Source organism: Dermacentor silvarum, chromosome 3 (genome assembly GCF_013339745.2).
Source record: "Dermacentor silvarum isolate Dsil-2018 chromosome 3, BIME_Dsil_1.4, whole genome shotgun sequence".
In the NCBI taxonomy this organism is placed as follows: domain Eukaryota; kingdom Metazoa; phylum Arthropoda; class Arachnida; order Ixodida; family Ixodidae; genus Dermacentor; species Dermacentor silvarum.
In genome coordinates, this window is record NC_051156.1 from 118,804,163 (window position 1) to 118,828,545 (window position 24,383).

General features: G+C 49.9%; 1 protein-coding gene across 2 annotated transcripts in view; it reads left to right on the forward strand.

Annotated features, from left to right (window-relative positions):
- Positions 1–10,712: 10,712 nt before the first annotated feature.
- The window catches only part of LOC119444709 (uncharacterized), a 36,068-nt gene continuing 22,397 nt past the window's right edge, over positions 10,713–24,383 (forward strand). The window contains exon 1 of one of the 2 annotated variants that reach the window (XM_049663582.1): positions 10,713–10,824. The gene's annotated coding sequence lies outside the window, so the exon portion shown is untranslated. Of the gene's footprint in view, positions 10,825–16,215; positions 16,452–24,383 lie in introns of those variants that run through there. The other variant, XM_037709066.2, reaches the window with a different exon arrangement.

Here is a 24,383-nt window from a genome sequence, read left to right on the forward strand (position 1 = left end):
TAGCGACTATCTTCCAATAATTTTTGAAGTCATGCGACCAATTAATTTGGTCCAAAAGCATATCCGCACCTACGTTAACTAGAGTAAATTTCAAGATTCACTGCGATCAGCTTTAAGTAAACAGATTGGCCTAAATAATGAAGTTAAGGCAGTTAATCTGTGTCAAGTGATTAGTGACAGTTGCAAAAAATCCAGCTTCAGTATGCATTCACCTAAAGGGGGTACTTATTCACCATGGTGGAATCCGGACTGTGAACGCGAATATAGAAGAAGAAAGGCAGCCTGGAGAAAGTTACTGTATAATCAATGTCCACCTAATTGGAATGACTATAAATTGGTCACAGCTACATTCAGGCAAACAGTTGACAAAGCGAAAGAAAATTATAACGCTAAACATTACAGAGACCTATCGCAGTCTAGTAATAAAAAAGCCCTATTTAGGTTTCTACGGTCTAAAAAGATTGTTTCAGCCCCAATAAATGTAGAGTCTGTTAGCTTAACCTCCAGTGATTTGGTACAATCACTGGAGGAGATTGCAAAAGGCTTAGAGCGTCGGTTCACATCACTTCGCCCCTATCATATACCGGCGCCTAAAACGGCTAATGATTACATAGAAGTCACATTAGAAGAAGTAATGAGAGTGGTAAAGATGCTGTCAGCTTCAGCCCCAGGTCCTGATGGCATAAGTACAGCAATGATAAAACTATTATTCGGATTATCTCCCCAGGATTTGCTTATTTTTATAAATTTCTCGATTAAAAATGCATGGATTCATCCAGATTGGAAGGCTGCCAAAATAATTCTGCTACTCAAAAAGCCAGGTGATGGATATACAATAGACAACATTAGACCTATTTCTCTGACCTCAAATCTCGTAAAGTTAATCGAGAGAGTTCTGTATGGTCACATCGATAGGTGGATAGGCGAGAACAAAATATTAAGAGATTCTAAAATAGGATTCAGGCCCGGCTGCTCAATTTGGTGTGCTCATGTTGACTTGGAGAGTCGATTTCAACTCGCTCACCGCAACAGGCAGTACGCGGCCTTAGTGACTTTAGACATTGCGAAGGCGTATGACGGTGTCGATCACAGTACCTTAATCAACAGACTCGAAAGTGTGAGTCTCCCACAGTATATAATTGCATGGATTCAAGATTTTCTAAGCGGACGCACAATTAATTGCTATCAAAATGGTGTTTCTTCTCACAGTTACAAAGAGACAGGGGGCGTTCCTCAAGGTGGTGTACTTTCCCCCGTATTATTTATTATTTCACTAAATCACATCCCGACTCATCATGACGTACAGGTATACGTATACGCTGGTGATATCGCATTTTTCTCGGTATCAAATGATATACATAGCTTATATAAAACTTTGCAATCGTATTTGAATCAGATTGAAATTTGGCTAGAAGGAATACAAATGTCGATAAATGTCAGCAAAAGTGCAATCGTTGTTTTTCCCTTAACTGTTCCTATCCGAATAACATTGTCGTATGGCCAGGAGATTATTCCGCAGGTGCAGTCTTTAAAATACCTGCAATGATTTACACAGAAAACCTTAATCGGAAGAGACACGTAGAATACATCGCATCTAAAGGATTACGCGCTTTGGTTTATTAAGAAGAGTCAGCAGCAATCGTTAGGGAATGCTCAGGGAGACCTTGCTGATGATTTATTGTATGTATGTCCGCCCTATTCCATAGTTTGGATGCGTGTTATTTTCTGGAGGTCCTACTTATAAATTACGCCCTCTGCTTCTTTTAAAACGCCAATCACTACGTCTATGTCTCGGCCTCCCAAAATATGTAGCGAGTAATATTCTTTATCATGAAACTCACCTGCCTTCTCTTCAAACTCGTTTTCGTATACTGACAGTCCGAACATTACTGAATATATATGCTTCTCCCCAGAGACGCTCTTTCGATATGTTTATTACAGAACAGACTGTATTTTGAGAATCTATGGTCCAGACTGCATTGTCCCCAGGTAGATTTTGTGCAGAAACTATTACAGCCATTACAAATAGGAATCCTTGATCTGGATTTTCAAAATTTCCTTACTATGACAGTAAGCGTAGAATTCGATGATATATTTACTAATAACGCTAAACTCTTGCCTATTCGATACCTAAAAAGTTTGTTAGATGAGCACCTCGAGAACCTCCAAATAAATGCAGTAACAGCCACAGATGCTTCTGTCAGTGAAGAGAAGGCAGGAGTGGGTATTTTTTCGGCATTATTAAATTGGTCTTTCTCTCTTCGACTACCCTACTTTACGCCAATAATTCAGGCGGAGTTATTAGCGATCATCCTAGCTCTACGAAAACTTCCCACATCTATTACTTCAGTCGTAATCTTAACCGACTCCACTATGCTTTATCGCCTATGGCTAGGGGTGGCATTCACTAAATCTTATTCATTTCTGATTGGAATGGCCGACAACGCTCTTTGCGATGCCTGTCTTTGCGAGGAGACGCTGGAACACATTCTATGCGACTGTCCTGGATATAATGTTCAGAGACTGTCCCTGGCGTCCGTTCTAGCGCACCTTGACAACAGACCAATGTCAGCTGAAGTGATTTTCACATGTCGTCGACAGAAGACATCGCAGCTGAAGGCGACGAAGGGAATACTTCGGTTTTTAAAAGCAACGGGCTTGGACAAGCGGCTGTGACAGTGATGTCAGGTACCACGCAAGAGTGACGGACTGTGACTGACGATGTGTGTGCTGTGCTGTGTGCTCTCTCTCTCTCCTCCCCATCTTTCATTCCCCCTCATCCCGCTCCCATGTGTAGGGTAGCAAACCGGTGGTGCTGAACTGGTTAACCTCCCTGCCTTTCCTTCTCCACTCTTTCCTTCCTTAACCGACTCCTTGTCTGTTTTCTCCGCTTTATCAGTGCCCAATTCATCCATCATTCTCCGAGAATTTCATTAACCATCCCACAACATTTACGCCTTATCCATCTGGTATGGGTGTCAGGGCACGCGGGGCTTACTTTAAACGAATCAGCAGACGCACTAGCAGCGGCATCTCTTAAAGGCCCGGTTCTGAGGATCCTAAGACCTTCGGCATACGTCACTTCTGCGAGATTTAAAAGATCTCTGTCCAAGAAGAACAGGCCAATTCATGCGTACTGAATAACAGCAATTTTAAGCACCTTACATTTCCTTGGCACAGCAGATGGTGTTCAACAAGAAAATTTGAAGTTTCATTTACTAGAATGCGTTGCCGAATACCAAGGCTTAATTTCTATTCCCATAGGTCTGGTTTCGCGCCTTCCCCTCAATGCATTTATAGCAATTTACCCAAAACTATGGATCATTTCTTTATAGAGTGTCGTAGGTTCACCATGCATAGAAAACGACTTCTAGAAGGTGCCGATTGTCAACTTGGATTGACCATTACGCTACCTATCATTCTATCTCGGGGGGCGTCGGCCCTAGGACACTGTAATAGGAACATATGTGATGCCTTATTTAATTTTGGAATGGAAACAAGCCGACTGCCATGGTAATTTTTTTCACAAGACAACAAAAATATTTGCTTCAAATTTTAAGATGCTATAGCATGAAAATTATTCTTTGCGATTAGACTTAATTTATTATCTCATTCTTAAGTAAGAAAATCCCATTTAAGTATCCATCATTTTTCTTCCTACTGACGCCCGATTCATGGCCAATCCCCCATAGTGGGTTGTGCTATATCTATAGGCACCAAACCAAACCAAAGTCGTTGCCTGTTTCTGGCATTCATAAAAACGCCAAGCGCATCTAACCTTGAATGCGTCCTATCAATTGGTGGAGCGTGCGGGTTCCCTTTTTATCCTGTAACTCCGTATCCGGACTCTACCCCCAGCCTTGGCAATGCCTGACGACGCGCCACAGCAAGGTGCTCCCGCTACACTGCTCCGGCGTACCACGGCAGCCAGACCCTGTCATTTTCAACGGCACCGACGAGCAGGACGTCGAGAACTGGCTCACTTCGTATGAGTGGGTAAGCGCCCACAATAAATGGGATGACGCCGACAAGCCCAGGAACGTCAACTTCTACCTGGCGGGCGTAGCACAGCTGTGGTTCCACAACCATGAAGCTGATATTGCCAACTGTTCCTCCTTTAAAACGAGCTTCGCGGAAGTCTTCGGCCGACCCACTGTTCACAAGCTCCGCGCAGAAGAGCGCTTACGCGGTCGGGCCCAGCAATCCGGCCAGAACTTCACTTCCTACATCGAGGATATTGTGGACCTCTGCCGTCGCATCAACCCTGCTATGTCCGAAGCTGATAAAATCAGACACATCATGAAGGGGATCGAGGACGACGCCTTCCACATGCTCATTGCCAAAAATCCCCAAACTATTACGGACGTAGTCCAGTACTGTCAAAGCTACGACGAGTTGCGGAAACAGCACATTTCTACAGGCCTCCCGAGCTCTGACACAGCCAACATGTCAGCGTTAACTGTAGGCTCCGTTTCTACTGACACCACCATGCTCATGCGGCAAATACAGCAGTTTGTCCGAGAACAAGTGGCGCGACGATTGTTCCTTGTTTCCTGCGTCCCGGACTCCGCGCAGGCGCTTGCTCCTACGCTCCGACAGCCAATACAGGAGCGAATTTCTGAGGCTCTACCAACCACCTGCCAGCATCCGCCTGTTTCCGCTCCTCTGACCTATGCTGAGGTCGCACGCCGCCAGTCACCAGCAATGCCACTCAGCATGGATCCTGTTCGACCAGCAAATACCTTCTACGCTGCGCGTGCGCCTATCCACCCGAACCCGCCTCATTTTCGCCGTCCCGCGCCGCCGTCTACTAATCCTTGGCGCACCCAGGACAACAGGCCTATTTGCAATTTATGTTGTCTACCTGGCCATGTCGCACGTTTCGGTCGTCGTCGTGACCTCCGTACTAGTGCGGGCGTAGTAAATCAAGGCTACTTTCCTTCTGAGCCACCACACCAGATCTCTTCCCACTCAACGACGAACAGCTGCTCACCGAATCGACGTGACTACGGCCCACGTCGGCCGCCCTCAACGCGTCGCCATTCACTTCCCCTATGGTTCGTCGCCCCCCAGCCGTCCAAGCGGAAAACTAGCCATCGCAGTTCCGGAGACAAGCACTGTGCTCGTGTCGACAACTTCAAGGCCTCGATTTCTACCTGCGAACGAAATAACCGTGAATATCGAACGCGTTTCTGTGCAAGCACTTGTCGATACTGGAGCCGTTGTGTCTATTCTTAGTGGAGCACTGTGCCGCAAGTTAAAAATATACCGATTCCGCTTTCCGGCGTCTCCCTGCGTACCGCAACCGCGCACCACATTCAACCTTCAGTGGCATGCACAGCTCGCCTTGTCATTCAGGACGTTTTGTATGTAGTCGAATTTCTCGTTTTTTTCACCATGCTCACACGACGTTATTTTGGGTTGGGACTTTCTTGTTACTAACCATGCCGTTGTTGACTGTGCGCGTGCCGAACTTGAGTTGTCGCCGACGGGCGACACCGCATCTGACAAGCCGCCTTCTCGAGTGGGCGTCGCCGCGGACACTGATATTCCTCCTTTGTCTTGTGTTCTTGTGCCACTTTCTTGCGACTATGCTCCCTATTCCACCGCCCTGTTTGCGCCCTTCGAAGCCTTCACCTCTCGCAAAGACTTCCTGCTTCCTTTTGCAGTTCTCACAGTCAAAAACTCTCGCAGCGCCATTTATGTCACGAATCGGTCCTCTTCCCCAGCCACCTTATTCTGCGGTGAATGTATAGGTCGGCTTGATGATGTTGATTCCGCCTACTCTACTCAACTCCATGATGACACGATAAGTCTTCTCGTCGACAGCATTGCTCCTGTTACCATCGACGATTCGTCCTCCTTAGAAGCCTTCCTTCCGTCAATTGATTCCGAACTCCCACCTGCCCAGCCTACCCGACTCTTGGAACTGCTCGACCGCTTTCGGATGTCGTTCGATCATAAGCAATGTTCCTTGGGTCGCACATTCGCTGTCGTTCACCACATCGACACCGGCACGCGTGCACCTCTACACCAGCGTCCATACCAAGTTTCTCATGCTGAACGCCGTGTCATTGACGAACAGGTCAACGCCATCCTTCATCGTGGTGTAATACAACCCTCACACAGCCCTTAGGTCTTCCCAGTTGTGCTGGTGAAGAAAAAGGACGGTAGCATCAGATTTTGCGTGGATTATAGGCGCCTTAACAAGATCACATGAAACGATGTTTATCCGCTGCCCCGAATCGACGACGCTCTCGACTGCTTGCAAGGAGCAAAGTTCTTTTCCTCTTTGGACCAACGATGTGAATATTGGCAGGTCCCTATAAATGAAACTGACCATCGGAAGGCTGCGTTTGTAACCCCAGACGTGTTATATGAATTTAACGTGATGCCATTCGGCCTTTGTAATGCGCCTGCCACCTTCGAACGCCTCATGGACAACATTCTTAGAAGCCTCAAATGGCACGCGTGTCTGTGATACTTGGACGACGTAGTTGCCTTTTCGAAGGCCTTTGACTCCCATCTGAACCGGCTCGCAAGTGTCCTGACTTGCCTTGCTAACGCTGGATTGCAGGTTAACCTGAAGAAGTGGCCCTTTGCCGCCCGCCGGCTTACCATCTTAGGCCATGTTTTCAGCAAGGACGGTGTCCTTCCTGACCCTGCAAAGCTTCGCGCCGTCGCCGAGTTCCTCAGGCCGTCTACGCTGAAGGAAATCCGTAGCTTTATAGGCCTGTGTTCGTACTTTCGCCCATGTGTGCGCAATTTTACGTCCATAATCGCCCCCTTAAGGCAGCTGCTTGCCAACAGCCACGGCATCTCGGCATCGTCTACAGCTTGTGAAGACGCGTTCGCCATCTTACGCCATCTTTTGATATCCCCACCTATTCTACGCCGCTTTCACCCAGACGCTCCAACAGAAATCCACACGGACTCTAGTGGAGTCGGCCTCGGCGCTATTCTAGACCAGCGTAAGTGTGGCTTCGAAGAGTACGTCATCTTATACGCCAGCCGCACTCTCACCAAAGCGGAAACGAGCTATTCGGTAACGGAAAAAGAATGTCTTGCTATCGTTTGGGCGATCACCAAATTTCGACCTTACCTATATGGCCGTCAATTTGACGTCGTGACTCATCACCACGACCTGTGCTGGTTGTCATCATTAAAAGACCCATCTAGTCGCCTAGCTCATTGGGCGCTTCGTCTACAGGACTAAGACATCCATGTTGTCTACCGGTTAGGCCGTAAGCATTCGGATGCTGACGCTCTTTCGCGCTCACCACTTAGTGTGGTGATGCATCTGGCTCGACCTACGATTCTTCTTCTCTTACATTCGCCGACATGCCATCTGAGCAACGCCGGGATCCTTGGATAGCCTCTCTTCTACAGTAATTATCTCAGCCATCACCCCGCACCACCGACCGCTCGCTTCGGCGCACTGCTCGCCACTTTGCCATCCGCGAAGGGCCCCTGTACCGCTGCAACTACCTGTATGATGGCCGTAAATGGTTGCTAGTGATTCCTCGCCATCTACGCTCCGATATCTGGGCCTCTTTTCATGCGGATCCGCAATGCGCCCATACCGATGTACTAAAGACGTATGCATGCCTATGGTTTCGATACTACTGGCCCGAATGTACCGCTTCGTTCGGCAGTAGGTCCACTCGTGCACCAAGTGTCAACGCCGCAAGAGCACACCTAACCAGAAGACAGGGACGCTACAACCATTGCCTTGTCCCTCGCGGCCTTTCGACCACCTCGGCATTGACTTGTACGGCCCTCTACCGTACACGCCAGATGGCAACCGCTGGGTTATCGTCGCCGTGGACCGCCTCACGCGCTACGCCGAAACTTCAGCGCTTCCGGTGGCCACAGCAAGTGAAGTCGGCTTGTTCATCTTTCGCAACCTTGTTCTTCGACATGGTGCGCCTCAAGAGCTACTGAGTGACCGTGGTCATTCATTCCTCTCCGAGGCTGTAGAATCCCTGCTCCGCGAATGCAACGTTGTCCATCGAACTACAAGCGCCTATCATCCGCAAGCCAATGAATGGTATGACTGAACGCTTCAATCGCACTCTCGCCGACATGCTCGCTATGTACGTTTCCGCTGACCACACTAACTGGGACTGCATCCTTCCCTTTGTTACGTATGCCTACAATAGCACCACTCAGTCTACCACGGGATTATCTCCTTTCTTCTTTATGGTCGCGAACCTTCCTCGTTTATGGACACGATTCTTTTTTATTGCCCCGACTCATCAGAACCTACGACTCTATCCGAAGCTGCCACCTATGCCGAAGAATGTCTTCAGATCACATGCTCACTTACCGCGCAATACCAGGCCAGCCAGAAACATAGTCGAGACGCAGGCTTGTCTTTTCCATCATAATCACCTGGAACGCTGGTATGGCTCCGAGTTCCCTCGTCTACTCCCGGCCTTTCCACAAAGTTCAGCTCAAAATCAGACGGCTGTTACCGGGTTCTCCGACAGACGTCCCCGGTCAACTGCGTCATTGAGCCTACTCAGCCATCTATGGACCAACGGCGTCGCGGACGCGAAGCTGTTCATGTCGACCGACTGAAGCCGCCCTACGACCCATCATTGGTGCCAGTTTCATAGGTTGCCAGGATGGCAGGATGGCTCCTTTTTCGCCTGGGAGTAATTGTAGTGACAAATACGGGCAGCCAGCAGAAGACGAAGAAGAATACGCTTCTTGTTGTTGGTGCTCGCACTCGCTCCGCTTGGCCGTTCCCTGTTTCTGGCATTCATAAGAACGCCAAGAGCCTCTAGCCTTGAACGCTTCCTTTTAAATAAAATAAACTTTCTCGGCGAGGCTAGATTCGAGCTCGAGTATCCACGGTCCCAAGTCGAGCGTCATACGGCCTAGGCTCTACACACACGCTGGTAAACCTTGCATTTATGGGAACCATATGATGGCGTTGTACCAGCGATTGTAACAGAACTAGCTATGGGCGAGAGAAAGAGAAAATGAGAGCGAGAGGAAGAGACATTTAAAGGAAGAGAGAGGAAGAGAGAGAAAAAGAAAGAGAAGCACAGATAGAAAGAGAGAGACAGAAAGAAATGAAAAATGAAACGCTGCAAATGAAAAAATCAACGCGTAAGAAATGGTGTCGAAGAGACGCTACGCGTTAAAAACAAGCCAACTTTTAAGCCGCGGCTCTGTATCGGGCTTTGAGCCAACAGAAATAAAAGGTCCCAACAGATGGCGCGTGAGCAGGGCGAACGCAGGAAATTTGAAGTGAATTCAGCAAAACCTCCATTGCATCTGTCATGGGAAGAGTGAGAGGAGATGGGAAGAGCGTGAGGGGTGGGAGGAAGAGGAGAGAGCGTATTACGTATCAGGGGCGGCAGAAGACTATCGTCTTTCAACGTCATTTGCAGCGAAGCAAGCAGATATGCCGCCATTTTTGTCTATTGGGTAGCGGTGTTCCCTGTCCTGGTGCTGGGCTCTCGTGGGGATTCACATCTCGAAAGAACGCCCAATTGAGATTTCAGGAGTTGTCTCTGGGCGCCTCTTCAAGCACAGGCGGCCTTGTTGTAGCGCACCCGCTGCAGCTATGGGAGGCAAGTGCTACCGTCGGGTACCGGTAAAATAGATACAAGCGCACTACCAGCCTGGTGCTCGGCCATTATGGGACCTCAGCGATTGGGAAGGGGTGTTTGTCCTCAAACTGAAGGCGTCCCCACCTCAATGGGTGCTTGGGGCGCCACATGGGAAATGGCCGCCATGGAGGCGACCCAAATATCACTTTCTTGTGTTCAGGAGAGTTTCGACGGGAATTTAGAGCGCAGGTGCCTTTCCCAAGCGTTTCACCGCTGAAGGAAGTCGAACGCCAGACCGGGGTGCGCTCGCGTCCATTTGAACAAGTGGGTCCCCGGCGATGTTGGAATTTGAGCCCACATCCTCCCACAGCCGAGGCGGGGGCTTTTCCTGGCATTGGTCAGGTTCCTCGACCGCAACAACTCGCCGTCGCCTGTCAGTCATGGTGCGAAAGTGCGCGTCGACCGGGATATCGGATTTGTCAAATCGGTTGGCTATCTCGACCTCGTCTGCCACGTGTGGAGCTTTTGTCTCCCCGCAAGTGTGGCGCTTCCCGAAAGTGCAACGGGAGGCCAGAACGTTTCGAGGTAGTTGACTTCGTCCCGAGAAAAGCTGTTTTGTAGCTCTGGAAGGTCGTTCAAGACAGCCCGTCCCTTCCAGCTGAGCGCTTCCAGGTGAGGAGGCAACGCCGGGGCAAGTCAACCATCGGAGAATAGAGCCCTTGGAGAGTCCCCCTGGCCGAAGGGGACTTTCACGGGCCCTACAATTTGAGGAAAATGACGACACCTGAACGGACTCGACGATTGGCTATAAATGGCGTGTCCTCGACAAACTGAAGGGGTTACAAGCCAGAGACACATTGAGACGAGACATTCTTCTTGCCACGGGCCGCATCGTCCGATTTGCTGGCGGCCCTAACGATGGCTCATTTACTGTATATTTGCTTTGTTCTAATCATGTACGTAATGGAAATAATCCTTCATTTCTCTAAGTCCCCCTCAACGTCATCCAACTCGCGCCCTCAACGGCAAGATCTCATACCCGGCGTTTTTCTTCGTTGCCTTCGTTTAGTGAAATTCAGTAAACTTGCCATATGTTTCCTTCTATTTCTTTCAGGAATTGGTGTCTTCATGCTGCAGCGGAGCATAAGGACTTATCACATCATCCTTCTTAGCTGTGTCCTTAGCAGCGTGGCAATGATTGGCTCAGCGTTTTCCCCTAACATCACGTGTATGAGCGTGACCTTCGGCGTTATGCAAGGTAAGAATGACTTTGCTTAAAATAGGGTCATGTATCAGTAGCTCATACTGCGTCAGATAACGCGATGGTCGCGGTTTTTATGGGCCTTACTTCACTAAAACAGAAAAGCCTGCGTACCGGTTTCTGGATGTGCAATATATTAGGTATGAGCACGTGCGTAGTACTTCCTCCTATTGACCAGACCTGATTGTTGCTTGCAGTTATTGCTACTTTTGTGTTCTCTGACTTGATTAATAGCAGGAGACACAGTTTATTTTCACCAGCTGGCAAGGTAACAAAAATTCATGACGGCCTGTCAGCTTCTAGATTTTGTGTAGGAATGCGTGTATCTAGCTCAAGTGCTCACAGGGAACCCTGACCATCAGTAGGAAACTTACAGAATAAAAATGAGTTGGAGTGCATACGGCAGGCATTACCAAATCCCAACTGGGAACTTACCAATCTCGCTTAAAAGAAAAGTGTAACATCATTGCATTCTACGGGTCCTAACACGTATTGACACGCAGTAGTGACAGAGAAAAACACAGGAGCAATAACTGTGTATCAGAAAACTAACACTTTATTGGGCGAATTATGCCCCTGGAAGGAAGTGGCATTCATAGAACGACTTTAGCGGCGAGCACAGTCGGGGACCTTCGAAAGTCTGGGGGGGTCAAGCGCGTCGGCTGAAAGAAACCCGCGAATACACGCTAAATGCCTCGAGCGGTCGGTCGCGCGTCAATATTACGTGTATTGGCGGGCTTCTATCAAGCTTGTAATAACGCTTCTATCTAGGACGTATTGAGCAACAGAGAGCTGTTTCAGGAGTTTTTCCTGTTGCTCTACAATTTTCTCATTGACAATTTTTATTCAATTATGACATTTGAGAAGTTAAATGAATAATTAATAATAATTAGGTAATTAGATAGAATGTAAGCAAAAACTAATCTGAGTATCTCCAAGCAACGGCAAGCAACATTACCTTGATTCTCTACAGCTACGTGGCATTTGCATATTTATAGATCTTGGTGCGTGATAATCGGGACACCCTGTATATTTCTTTATGAATACCTTACAGGTTTACAGGAACGCATTGCGTGAGGGGGTAACTACAGTTGCATGAACGTAAAACAAGCGTTCTTTAAAAATAATCTACAAAAAAGTACCAGGTATGCGCGGCACACGCAGCACAGTCACAGCGTAAGCTAGACGAGCGTTCCGACACTACTACCTAGTAATTTGAGTGAATGCGTCAGGAACGCGCTTGGGACGCCGTCGCGCGTGCAAGCCGACGCGTTCCATCGATGATGGCTAGCGCCGTTCGGCCCAGCCAAGCGGACGACAATGCAACTACAGCTGTCACATTCGCTCCCATTGCAACGTGCCCAATCTAGCGCAATAAACGTGATCCCGAGCGTCCGTCGGTATGTTAGATCCATCTGGTTAAGGCGGCAGCAAGTTGCGTATCTGAAAAGTTGCGTTTGCCGGCGCCTTAACTAGATGGAGCCACCATACCGGCGGAGGCTCGGGACCGCGATGTTTGCGTTCCGCGTCTGAATCGCATCTCGTCGTCTGCGCCTGCGTCCTGCGTACATTTTCCCGCTTTTGGATAGCAAGCGCTTGCGTAGCTCAGTGGTAGAGTATCCGCCTCCCACGCAGCGGGCCTGGGCTCGATCCCGGCGGAGAGCGGGTACTTCTTTTTGGCATGCGATAGCGGCTACGGGGCGGCGGCGGCATCATCGCGACAGGAAACGGCAATTGGAATGAGCCCATAACAACTTACGCTGTAAAAAGCTGTTGCGTAACAAAATCGCCATTCGTACGATGCGTTAGCGGCCAACATCAAAACAGCCGATGCAAAAGTTCGATTAAGATGACAACTAAACACAGGAAATGGTACATTAAAGACCAGTTTAATAGCCGCACTTGCGCGGTGCTGAAAGCCGGCGTGTGGCGCAATCTGTAAAATATCAAGAAAGGAATAAGACATCAACACAGCCGCCATGCAAGTCCGGAATTTCGCCTATGAAACGTAATTTTCGAGTATCGTAAAGTAGGTAACCTCGTGTATACCTTACGGCAATAGGCAACTTCGTTGGGCGGCTGTGTGTTGTGATACGGCCTTTGCCGGACGCCGAGCGCAGCCGGGCAGTGGGCAGGAAGGAAGTGAGCCTGGCTCCGATCATGGGCACGATAACATTCTTTATTTCACGCAAGCCATATATATATATACATACAGAAAACAATCATGTCACAAGTGACGTCAAGGACTGACACCGTTTCACACATCAGGTCCAAGGCGCCCGATAACGCAGACACATGACACGCGGCATAGGCGCTATCAGCACATCTCTTTTAGGGGCGAAGCTCCTCAGGGTCGAGCCTTGTCCGCCGTCGCGCCGTTGTAGCCACGCTAGTACCCGCCGCTCCCGCTAGATGCGCAGCTGTGCTCTCTTTCTCTTTCGTTCCCGACACACGCGCTCTCTCTCTCTCGTCCGTAGCTGGGGGCGCTGCAGTGCACATGGGCGTTCGTTCCCGACGCGCGCTCTCTTTCTCTCTCGTTCCCGACACACGCGCTCTCTCTCGCTCTCGTCGGTAGCTAAGGGCGCTGCGGTGCACATGGGCGTACGTTCCCGACGCGCGCTCTTTCTCTCTCGTCCGTAGCTCTGGTTTACCTGAATGATCCCCCGTTGTTTCGCCCACTCATCATCATTCACGTCGTGGATATGCGGTGATATTTTCTTTAAGGATACACCGGCACTTGCAACGAAATTTAGCAGCACAGCCAAAAAAGATGAACACTTATGATGGAAGCAACCAATGCTCAAAATAAAATAATAACAGTCAGTTACTGAACCCATATCGGTCTGGCGGTCGGAAATGAGGGCCAAATCGCGTTCTGTATTGAGGAGGGTCAGTTCGTGGCAAGGGAGTGTTAGATGGAGCGGCAGATGCCTTGTTAGTAGCTGGATTAGTTTCCCGTTCCATTTCTACCGTCCTGCGGAAACTGATAGCTACCGCCTTCGTCCTAGCAGTCATTCTACTGTAAAACAAAGCAAACCAGGAATTTCCAGTTTCTTTCTAGAACTTCCCCAGTGAAAGTTCTAACTACATACGACCTCGGGCGCTCTGCAAAACGCAAGACTCGCGCTTTCACTTTGTGGTCTGTCACCCATACTTCCGCTCCCGGTTTGAGGGCTAGCAGCCGAAGAGCCCTGTGACGACTGTTGAAGTACCTACGCTGCCGCTGTCGGATGGTTGTATCGCCACCTCTGAACTTCTTCAGCCTCACCCTCTGGGGCAGAAGGCTCTTGGGACGAACATGAACTGTTTTGCGTAGCTGCCTGCCCATCAGAAGCTCTGCAGGGCTTTTTCCAAATGGCCCTGGGGTGTCCCTATACACTAGCAGCGGAATATAGGGGTCCTTAGATTTTATAACCAGCCGTTTAATTGTTTGGACCATCCTTTCGACTTCCCCATTTTCCTGGGGGTATCTGGGGCTCGTCGTCACAGTGCGGAATCCATAATCACCAGCAAACGACTTAAATTTCTGGGATACAAATTGTGTTCCGTTATCCTACATAACAACCTCTGGAATGCCATGTCTTGCAAAGAAACTTTTGAGGTGCATAATCACGCTGGCACTTTTTGTCGAAGATAGCAAGGCTATCTCTGGGTATCTAGAAAAATAATCTATGACCACCAAATACCACTTTCCCTCAATATGGCAGAGATAAACGCCTAGCTTTTGCCAAGGACACTGGAGTGGTTGTCGGAATCATTGGTTCCGACTTTTGCTCCCTGTGCTACGCGCATACAAAGCAATCGGTCACCAAAGCTCTCAGCTGACAACTCAACCCAGGCCACCATACACACTCTCTGGCTCGAGCTCTGCATTTTTCAATTCCCTTGTGACTCGTGGAAGCGCATCAATACCTCTGCGCGTAATTTTTGTGGGGTCACCAGCCGCACACCTTTCCGTAGTACGCCTTCTGCGACTGTCAGCCTTGCTCTTTCCTGCCAGTAGGGACGCAAGACCATAGACAGCGATGAGAACTTTGGCCAGCCTTCCCGGCTGAATTTTACAAGAGCTTGACAGACTTCATCGGCTGCTTGTACAGCTTTGACTCGCTCAAAAAGGCTAGCCTTGACGGTATTTGACAAACAGCCAAAAACGAACTTGGCGACTTCACCAACATTCAGCCTACCAGCATCAATTTCTTTTCCCTGAATCGGGGCTCTGGACAACACATCTGCAGTAACGAGGCTCTTAACCGGGAAATGCTCAACTGCATAGCTGAACCGCATGAGCCTCATGCGAAAACGTTGAATACGAGGCGGCAAAACATCTAAAGGCGATTTTCCCAACAATATTACAAGTGGTTTGTGGTCGGTTTCAAACAAAACTTCAAGACCTTTGATGTACCCTTCGAATCGCTCTGCCGCCCAAGTCATTGCCAATGCTTCCTTCTCAATCTGAGAGTATCTGCTTTCGGCGGGCGTCAACGAGCGTGGCGCAAATGCAACAGGGATTTTTTCATTGTTTGGTTGAACTTGCATCAGTACGGCCCCCAAACCGAATGATGACGCGTCAGCGGAAAGAATCGTAGGGTACTTTGCATCATAGTTAGCCATGACGCGCGTTGAAGAGATAACGTCTTTGACGTACGACAGCGCTTGCTCTTGGGCTGGTCCCCACGTCCATTCGGAACCCTTCAAAAGCAAGTGATGTAAAAGCGCTGTTTTCGAAGCCAATCTGGTATGAATCTAGCCATACAGAGCAGCCGTAGAACGTCAGACACGATTGCTGCCGTCGCCAATTTTTTGATAGCACGAACTTTTTCAGGATCTGGTTTGATGCCATCTCGACTAAGCACACAGGCATAAAAATTTATCGCGGTTACCCCAAAAGAACACTTTTCTTTGTTTAGCGTAACGCCAGCACTTGCGAGACGATCTAAAGTTAGACGCAGGCGCTCGTCATGTTGAGCCTTGTCGCTGCCAAAAATGAGCACATCATCCATCATGTTTATCACGCCTGAGATTCCTTCAAGTATCTGCGACATTGTCTTCCGAAAGAACTCGGGTGCTGACGTTATTCTAAACGGCAGTCTTTAAAAACAGTACCGCCCAACTGGCGTTATGAACGTAGTTAAGAACTGGCTTTCGGGAGACAACTTAATTTGATAAAATCCAGAGTTGGCGTCCAACTTCAAAAACAGATTCCCCACTCAAGAGACCGAGGCTATCAACAGTCGGCATGACATAACGCTCTCGATGTACACTTTTGTTTAATTGCGTCACGTAAACGCAAATACGAACCGCTACAAATGGTATGAGTACTGACACAATTCCTGCACACCATTTTGTTGGTTCATCTACTTTGCAGATTACACCACCTCGCTCCATACGCTCCAGCTACTGCTTAACTCAGTCACGCAAGGGTAAGACTATGCGACGCGCAACATGAATTGCAAAAGGTATCGAATTCGGCTTTAGTCTAATTTTGTATTCCCCTTTTATCACTCCTAGACCACTACAAAGCTGCGGGTAGGAAGCTTAGACGGCTGTTGCGCTACTGACCGAGTGTGCGAACTTAACTTCCAGAGCCTCAAGTGCTGGGCGACCCAAAAGTACGGAGCGTAATGGTGAGACTACGTACACGATTTGCAGGACAGTATGTTTTGTTTCCACTGGATAGTGGCATGAAACTTTCCCAGAACATTCAGTGGCTCATTCGACGGACCTGTTAGGATTAGGTCGCACTTGTCTAGCGTGGTAGGCAAACCGGGAAACTTTGAGGGCTCAACGTAAACTTCGGCACCGGAATCTACTTTAGCGAACACCGGAGTGCCGTTAATGATGACCTGTACGTACATACCGAGAATTAGAGTACTCTCCGTTCACGGCGCCAACGAAATACGCCCACTTGTCCATATGGAGACATGAAAGTTGTACGTTTTTTTTTATCATGTGCAGCCTTTTTCCGACATACAGCCGCGAAGCGCTTTTTCCAAAGCGCTGGCGAGAGTCAAATTGGCATCCATTTGAAGCAACACAGAGGGCTTAGCATCGCTCAGGCCGACCACGAACCTGTCGCGAATCATGCGCTCTTTTTCCTTGTAGTCGCACGGGTCCGCCAGTGCGTGCAACGCGGTAACGAATTGGTCGATTGACTCTCCAGGTTCTTGAATGCGACGGTGAAAGCATGCGCTCTCATAAACAAGGTTCCTTGCGGCGACGAAGTGATTGTCGAACTTCTTTGTGACGGCTTCTTACTGCTTCTGTTCTTCTTCTAGTAATGCAAAGGTCGAGAAGATTTCTCTTGCTTGCCTGCCCATCGTATAAAGTAGAGCCCGGACCTGGGCTTCTTCGCTCCGCTCATTTAGGCCAGATGCGAAGCGGTAGTCATCAAAGAGTTATATCCAAGAAGGCGATTCGGACGTCCGGTCGAAGTGAAACCTTGGCGGAGCTGGAACCGCGAACATGCCATGAAAGGGTTTGACAGCGTTGTCTTCTGACATGGCACCGGTTGACGAACTTAGGGTAACGCCCCTCGAATGCCAGAAGATCCCACTTCTGACACCATGTGGTGATACGGCCTTTGCCGGACGCCGAGCGCAGCCGGGCAGCGGGCAAGAAAGAACTGAACATGACTCAAATTTCGGGCACGATAACTTTATTTCATGCAAGCAACATATATCCGGAATCTGTAACCGAGACCTAATTCCCGGTTCCAGATTCCACAGCTACGTTAGCTCTTTTTTAACGGACAGGAAGGCCAAGCTTCGCATCGGAGACTTCCGCTACGAAGATGTGCCCCTCGGAGGACGGGGCACTCCTCAGCGCGCCGTAATCTCCCCCATAATATTTAACATCTGTATGATTGGTTTTTCCGAGAGGTTGGCATGCGTTGAGGACGTCAAGCACACCACCTACGCCGACGACATTGCCATCTGGTGCGCCGGGGGATGCGAGGGCAGAGCCGAAGAAGCCATGCAGGAGGCGCTCGACGTGATCGAGGAGTATCTCCGCCTCACCGGACTTCGGTGCTCCCCCGACAAGTCGGAGCTTCTGCTTTGCAGAAAAGAGAAGGGAAGAAGACCCAACGATTGGAAGCCCGTCTCCGAAAGCAGCATCTGTCTTCACACTTGTGATGGAGGGGTGATGCCCAGGGTCGACGTCATTCGGGTCCTGGGCATGTTTGTCGAATTCAACGGCGGGAACGGAACGGCTCTCCGCAAGATCATCGCAAAGACGGACAACGCCTTCCGCCTCGTTCGCAGAATCGCAAACACACACAGAGGCATGAAGGAAGCCAATCTCTTCGCCCTTATCAACGCCTTCGTATTATGCCATTTCACGTACACGATTTCCATGCACAACTGGCTCAGAGCGGAGCGAGACAAGCTCAATGCTCTCATCCGCAAAGTAGTCAAAGGGCTCTCGGGCTACCCATTAGGACCCATACCGAAGATCTCCTCAAGCTGGGGGTGCACAACGCCACCGAGAAGATTGCCGAAGCCCAAGAACGTGCGTAACTCGCTCGCCTGACCACCACAGCGGCAGGTAAACGCATGCTCGAAGAGCTGGGTTACCCTCCTGTGGTATCTTCGAGGGTCAGTACCCCGATCCCTAGGTGCATTCGAGACAATTAAGTTCGAAGTGGCCCCCGTGCCTCGAAACGTTCATCCCATCCACAACGAGGGCATACGCAAGGCGAGAGCAGTAGCAATTCTGAAACAGATCTATCAACAAGGAATCAGAGCACTCTTCGTCGACGCCGCGGAGTACAGCGATGGAAAGACCTTTGCGGTCGTCGTGGTCGAATCCAGCGGCAAGCTTTTCAATAGCGCTTCAATTCGCACTTCAGACCCCGAAGTTGCCGAGCAAGCCGCCATCGCCCTCGCCCTGCTAGACGGTCGTGGGCCTGAGATCGACAGCGATTCCAAAACGGCAGTTAGGGCTTTTCAGAAGGGTCCCATCGCCGAGCAAGCTGCTCGTCTTCTTAGCGTCTCCAATCCGATGCTCTCACGCATCATTCGATTCACTGGTTTCCCGCTCATGTAGGGTCGGTCGATGGTGCTCCCCCGAAGCTCAATGAGTCTGCTCACGAGGCTGCGCGCGACCTAACCGACCGCGCTTCGTCTGTAAGGAGAGCCGGACACCGCTCCCTCCTACGGTCACAGGGATGCTCCCGCTTCTCACAACGAGGTAACAAACTTTTTCTACATGTCCAGAAGGGTCTTTCCACCCCCTCACCCCAAATTTAATAGAGCGCAAGCTTTTTCGCTTAGACTTTTACAGACCGGCACATATCCGTGTCTGGTCGTTCTGCACGAAGTTTACCCTGACGTATATCGCGACGACGCCTGCCCATCCTGCGGGCAGACCTCCACTCTAGCACACATGCTCTGGGAGTGCGGGTCGAGATACCCCAAGTTCAACAAGGATGAGTGGGACTCGCTTCTGCGTAGCCCCGCTCTAGACAAGCAAATCCTGGCTGCCCGGCATGCACGCGACCGGGCCGGTGGGCTAGACCTGCCGGTCCCGACGTGGGAATAGCCGGGTGCGCGATGAGTTCGCGTCCTCGCCAGACCTGTAATAAAAGTAATTTCAATCACTCACTCAACAATCATGTGACAAGTGACGTCACGGACAGGCAAGGTTTCACACATCAGGGCGAAAGCGCCCGAAAACGCAGACACATGACACGCGGCGTAGGCGCTATAAATTTAGACAGTGAACCGTAATTCATGTTTGTAACGTCGCGTTTTACTGATTCCACGTTGGAAGTCCACCCAGGGTTGGTTGGAGCTAAGGGCGTAATCCAGCAGCACAGCTAGCGGGGCAAGGGGCTAGTACAGATACAGCCGTATGACCAGGGCGTTGATGATGAATAATCACTGAGAACAGCAGGAAACAAAACTCTCGTGCTTCCGAGGGGCGTGCAAACTCGGTTTTATTCAGCTCTGCTATATTTATATTGTTGCTATGCGCACACATGGGCGGCCGAGTTCGAAAGCGAAGCTTTTTTTTTCCGAAACAATCCCCGACTTTCCTGACAGTTGCTGCGGGCTGGCTGGCTACTACTGCTGTATTGCCGGATAGCTTACACGCCGGACAGCACTACCATCTTTAATACCGTTGATGATGTCCAAGCAACCGGCCTTGTTTTCTATGAAATGATTCTCTGGTAAAACAAATGATGCCTAAATGTCCCAATCCCACAAAAAAACATCATCGAGGCCACAATTTATTTATTAAAGCTCACCTGACTGGACCTCAGAACCTTTATATTCGGCCACATGAATAACCTCGCTCAATAGCCCTCATATCCTACCCCAGGCCATAGAACGATTCCTCCAGCAAAAAATATTTCATTCAGTAATAATACATTATTAATTGATTAATTCATTAAGCAAACAATCCTAACCGTTCTATGCCTACTTTACTAACCATCAGACCTAAGTCACACGCATACTTCTATCGTGCCAACGCAAACTATCTCGTTAAAATGATCGCCGCGTGTTGATGCTGATGATTATGATGATTTACATACCATGACACATGTCCACAACATTGGCCATGACGCGGGTGGCACATTTAAAATAAATAGGAAGAAATGAGGGAAATTTAAGAGTTATCACGTTGAGTATAGTAAGAGTGCGCGAGAGCAGATTGACACGTAATCAAGATTATCTTTCACCGGTGGCCACTTTCCACCGGCTAACAAATGTTAAACGCTATCACTCGGTGCAGGACGCGCCTGCATTGGAAGCTTCTCGGACGTTGTCGATGTTTCTATCCGTCGTCTGTGGTCACCGACGCTCATGTAATCTGATTTTATGAGCGACACGAAATGTCTAAAACTTTCTGGAAGACACGCGGGCACCAGGGATTAATCAGGAACCTTCGATGACTCACGAATAAAAGCCGACGCGTTTCGCCGCTGATCAGATTTGCGACGATCGGCCACTGTGTTCGCCGCTTTCGTTGTGCTTCGAGCGTAGCTTGCTTTTGTGAGCACAGGTTCGCCCAATAAAGAATCAGTTTCGTCATACACAGTTTTACGACTGTTTACTTCAGCGTTGGTGCCGTCATTTCCGTCGGTACCGAAGTGCCTGCAAACATGGAGGGCGTCATCGAGGGTGATCATCACTTACTGCTCGACCGCGAAATTTGCGTCGCTAGAGGCATAGCTGAATTACGTGAAGTAAAGTCCCTATTTAAGAAAAGTACCGCCATCCTTTGATAAACGCCGCTTCTCTCTCTCCTGTATCTCCGATTAGGCGGTGATAGCGCGCGCTTTTCACTTCTATATATTTTCTTTTTTTCCGCCTCAGAGCCATGTTGAAAGTCCTCTGCGCAGCCGCAGTCGCCGGCGGCGGCGGCGGCGCGCGCCCGGCCTGAAAGCTTCAACCTGGACTTTCTAGGTGCGCCACCGTCGACTTGGCTTTGGCAAGCAAAAGGTAAAGAAAAAAGCAATCGCTTTAGGAGAGGAGGTGGCGGAGGAAAGAGTAGATGGCGGTACTTTTCTTATATAGGGACTTATATATAAGGAAGAGTGATTGTCACGAACTTCAGCCCCGAATACAAGCACATTAACAAAGGCACCACGGTCGCCTACATCGACGAAATAGTGCTAGCCAGCAGCGCTTTCGCCTTCGCGGATTCTAATGCACCTGTAATGACGACTGTAGTACCTGAACCAACTTTCGGCGTCAGCCAGAACCTTGCCAGGCATAAGAAAGAACCGCTAAAAGTTCTGCTTCTGCAAGACAAGGACTGCTTCTTGTCGTCGTGAAAAGTTCGACAAACCCCTGTCGCCAAGCGCCGCATTATAACCGATGAATATATCCACCCACTCCATTGGAGCCCGTACTGAGTTTCGGCGTGCGAACACGAAACCATAAGGCAACAGGGCAACCAAATGCTACGCGACGACATCATCCAGCCGTCCAAGAGTCCGTGGGCATGCCTCGTGGTGTGAGTGAAGAAGGATAGAACCCTACGTCTCTGCGTCGATTATCGTCGCCTCAACAAATTCACGAAGAAGGATGTATACCCTCTCCCACGGATTGACGACGCCTTGGATCGACTCTACAACGCAAAGTATTTTTCGTCGATAGACCTCTAAACCGGCTACTGGCAAATCGAAGTCGACGAGTAGGACCTGGAGAAGACTGCTTTTATAACACCAGATGGACTGTTCGAGTTCAAGGTCATGCTGTTTGGTCTTTGCTCGGCACCTGCGACTTTCCAACACTTCATGGATACAGTACTGGCAGGCTTGAAGTGGCAGACTGGCCTCGTCTATTTGGATGACGTCGTTGTGTTTGTCTCAAGCTTCGAGGAACACCTCCGGCACATTGAAACAGTTCTTCAAGCAATCAAGACCTCCGGACTCACGTTGAAGCCAGAGAAGTGCCGCTTCGCATACGAGAAGCCCTTGTTTTTGGGCCAGGCCATCAACAAGTCTGGAGTGTGCCCTGACCCACAGAAAACGGTGGCCATCACTGACTTTCATTTGCCCGCCGACAAAAAGGCAGTTCGTAGATTTCTTGGACTGTGTGCCTATTACATGCGCTTCGTCAAAGACTTTTCACAAATCGCCGAGCCACTGACGTGCATCACGAACGCGGACGTTGAGTTCAAGTGGGAGACGCCACAAGTCGCAGCATTTCAAGAACTGAAGCGACGTCTGCAATCGCCGCCAATACTTGCGCATTTCGACGAAAAAGCCGACGCAAGCAGCGTAGGACTCGGCGCCGTGCTTGTGCAGAGGACTGACGGACTGGAAAGGGTGGTAAGTTGCGCTAGCCGGTCACAATCGAAGGCGGAAGCAAATTATTCGACAACAGAAAGGGAGTGCCGCGCCATCATTTTCGCTACATCAAAGTTTCGCCCATACCTCTAAGGGCGGCCCTTCAAAGTTGTGAGCGACCACCACGCCTTGCGTTGGCCAGCTAACTTGAAGGATCCTTCAGGTCGCCTCGCATGATGGAGTCTGAGAATTGAAGCATTCGACATCACCGTCGTTTACATGTCCGGGAGAAAGCACTCTGGCGCTGACTGCTTGTCTCGCGCCCCCATCGAATCACCGCCACTGGACGACCAGGATGACGACACTTTCTTGGGACCCATCAGTGCTGACGAATTCGCCGAACAACAGCGAGCCGACCTGGAACTATGGAGCCTTGTAGACTACTTGGAAGGCAAGACCGTCACTGTGCCGAAGGTGTTCAGGCCAGGATTGGCGTCCTTTTTCTTGAAAAACGACATTCTCCTAAAGAAGAACTTTTCGCCTCTCCGAGCCAACTACCTCTTCGTGGTACACTCAGCATTGCGTCCAGAGGTTCTGCAAGCTCTCCATGACGACCCAACGGCTGGACACCTCGGCTTTTCCCGCACGCTCGCGAAGATACAAGGAAAATACTGCTCGCCTGGTCTCTCTGCCGACGTCACCCATTACGGAAGGACATGCCGAGACTGTCAGCGATGCAAAACACCGCCGACAAGGCCAGCTGGAACACCTCGCCGACCGTTCCAGCAGATCGGGATGGACTTACTGTGGCCTTTTCCGACGTCGGCGTCCAGATATAATTGGATCGTCGTAGCTACGGACTACCTCACCCGCTACGCCGAAACAAAAGCCTTGCCCAAAGGCAGGGCCGCCGAGGTAGCCCGATTCTTCGTTGAGAACATCCTCCTGCGTCACGGTGCTCCAGAAGTCCTCATGACCGACAGAGGCACGGCCTTTACTGCAGAACTAACTCAAGCCATCCTGCGATACAGCCAGACAAGCCATCGCCGGACCACCGCCTACCACGCACATACGAATGGCCTCACCGAGCGCCTAAATAAGACCATCGCCGACATGCTGGCAATGTACGTCGACGTCGAACACAAGACGTGGAGTGCCATCCTTCCATACGTGACCTTCGCATACCAAACGGCCGTGCAAGAAACAACGCACATGGCGCCGTTCAGCCTGGTCTACGGAAGGAACCCGGCAACGACGCTTGACGCCATGCTACCGGACGTCACCGGCGAAAAAAATGTCGACGTTGCCACCTATTTGCAGCGTGCCGAAGAAGGTCGACAGCTCGCCCGCCTGCGCATCAAGAAGCAGGAGAGGACCGACAGCAGACGCTATAATCTTCGACGACGCTACGTCGAGTACCAGCCCGGCGACCGTGTTTGGGTCTGGACTCAGACACGCCGACGAGGACTCAGCGAGAAACTCTTACGTCGCTATTGCGACCATATAAAATCATCCGACGTATTGGCGCACTGGACTATGAGGTCGTGCCAGACAGTATTTCGCAATCACAGCGGCGCCGCGCACGACCTCAACTCATCCCCGTGGTGTGTCTTAAGCCTTTCTACGCCCGCTTACGACTTGGGAGCTTTGTTGCTTTATTTTTTTACTTTCTGTACGCGTGGTTTTGTTTTCGCTTTGGTATTTGTAGCATCGGGACGATGCTTTGTAAAGGGAGGGTATCATTGACACGTAATCAGGTTTATATTTCACTGATGGCAGCTTTCCACCGGCTAACAAATGTTGAACGTTATCG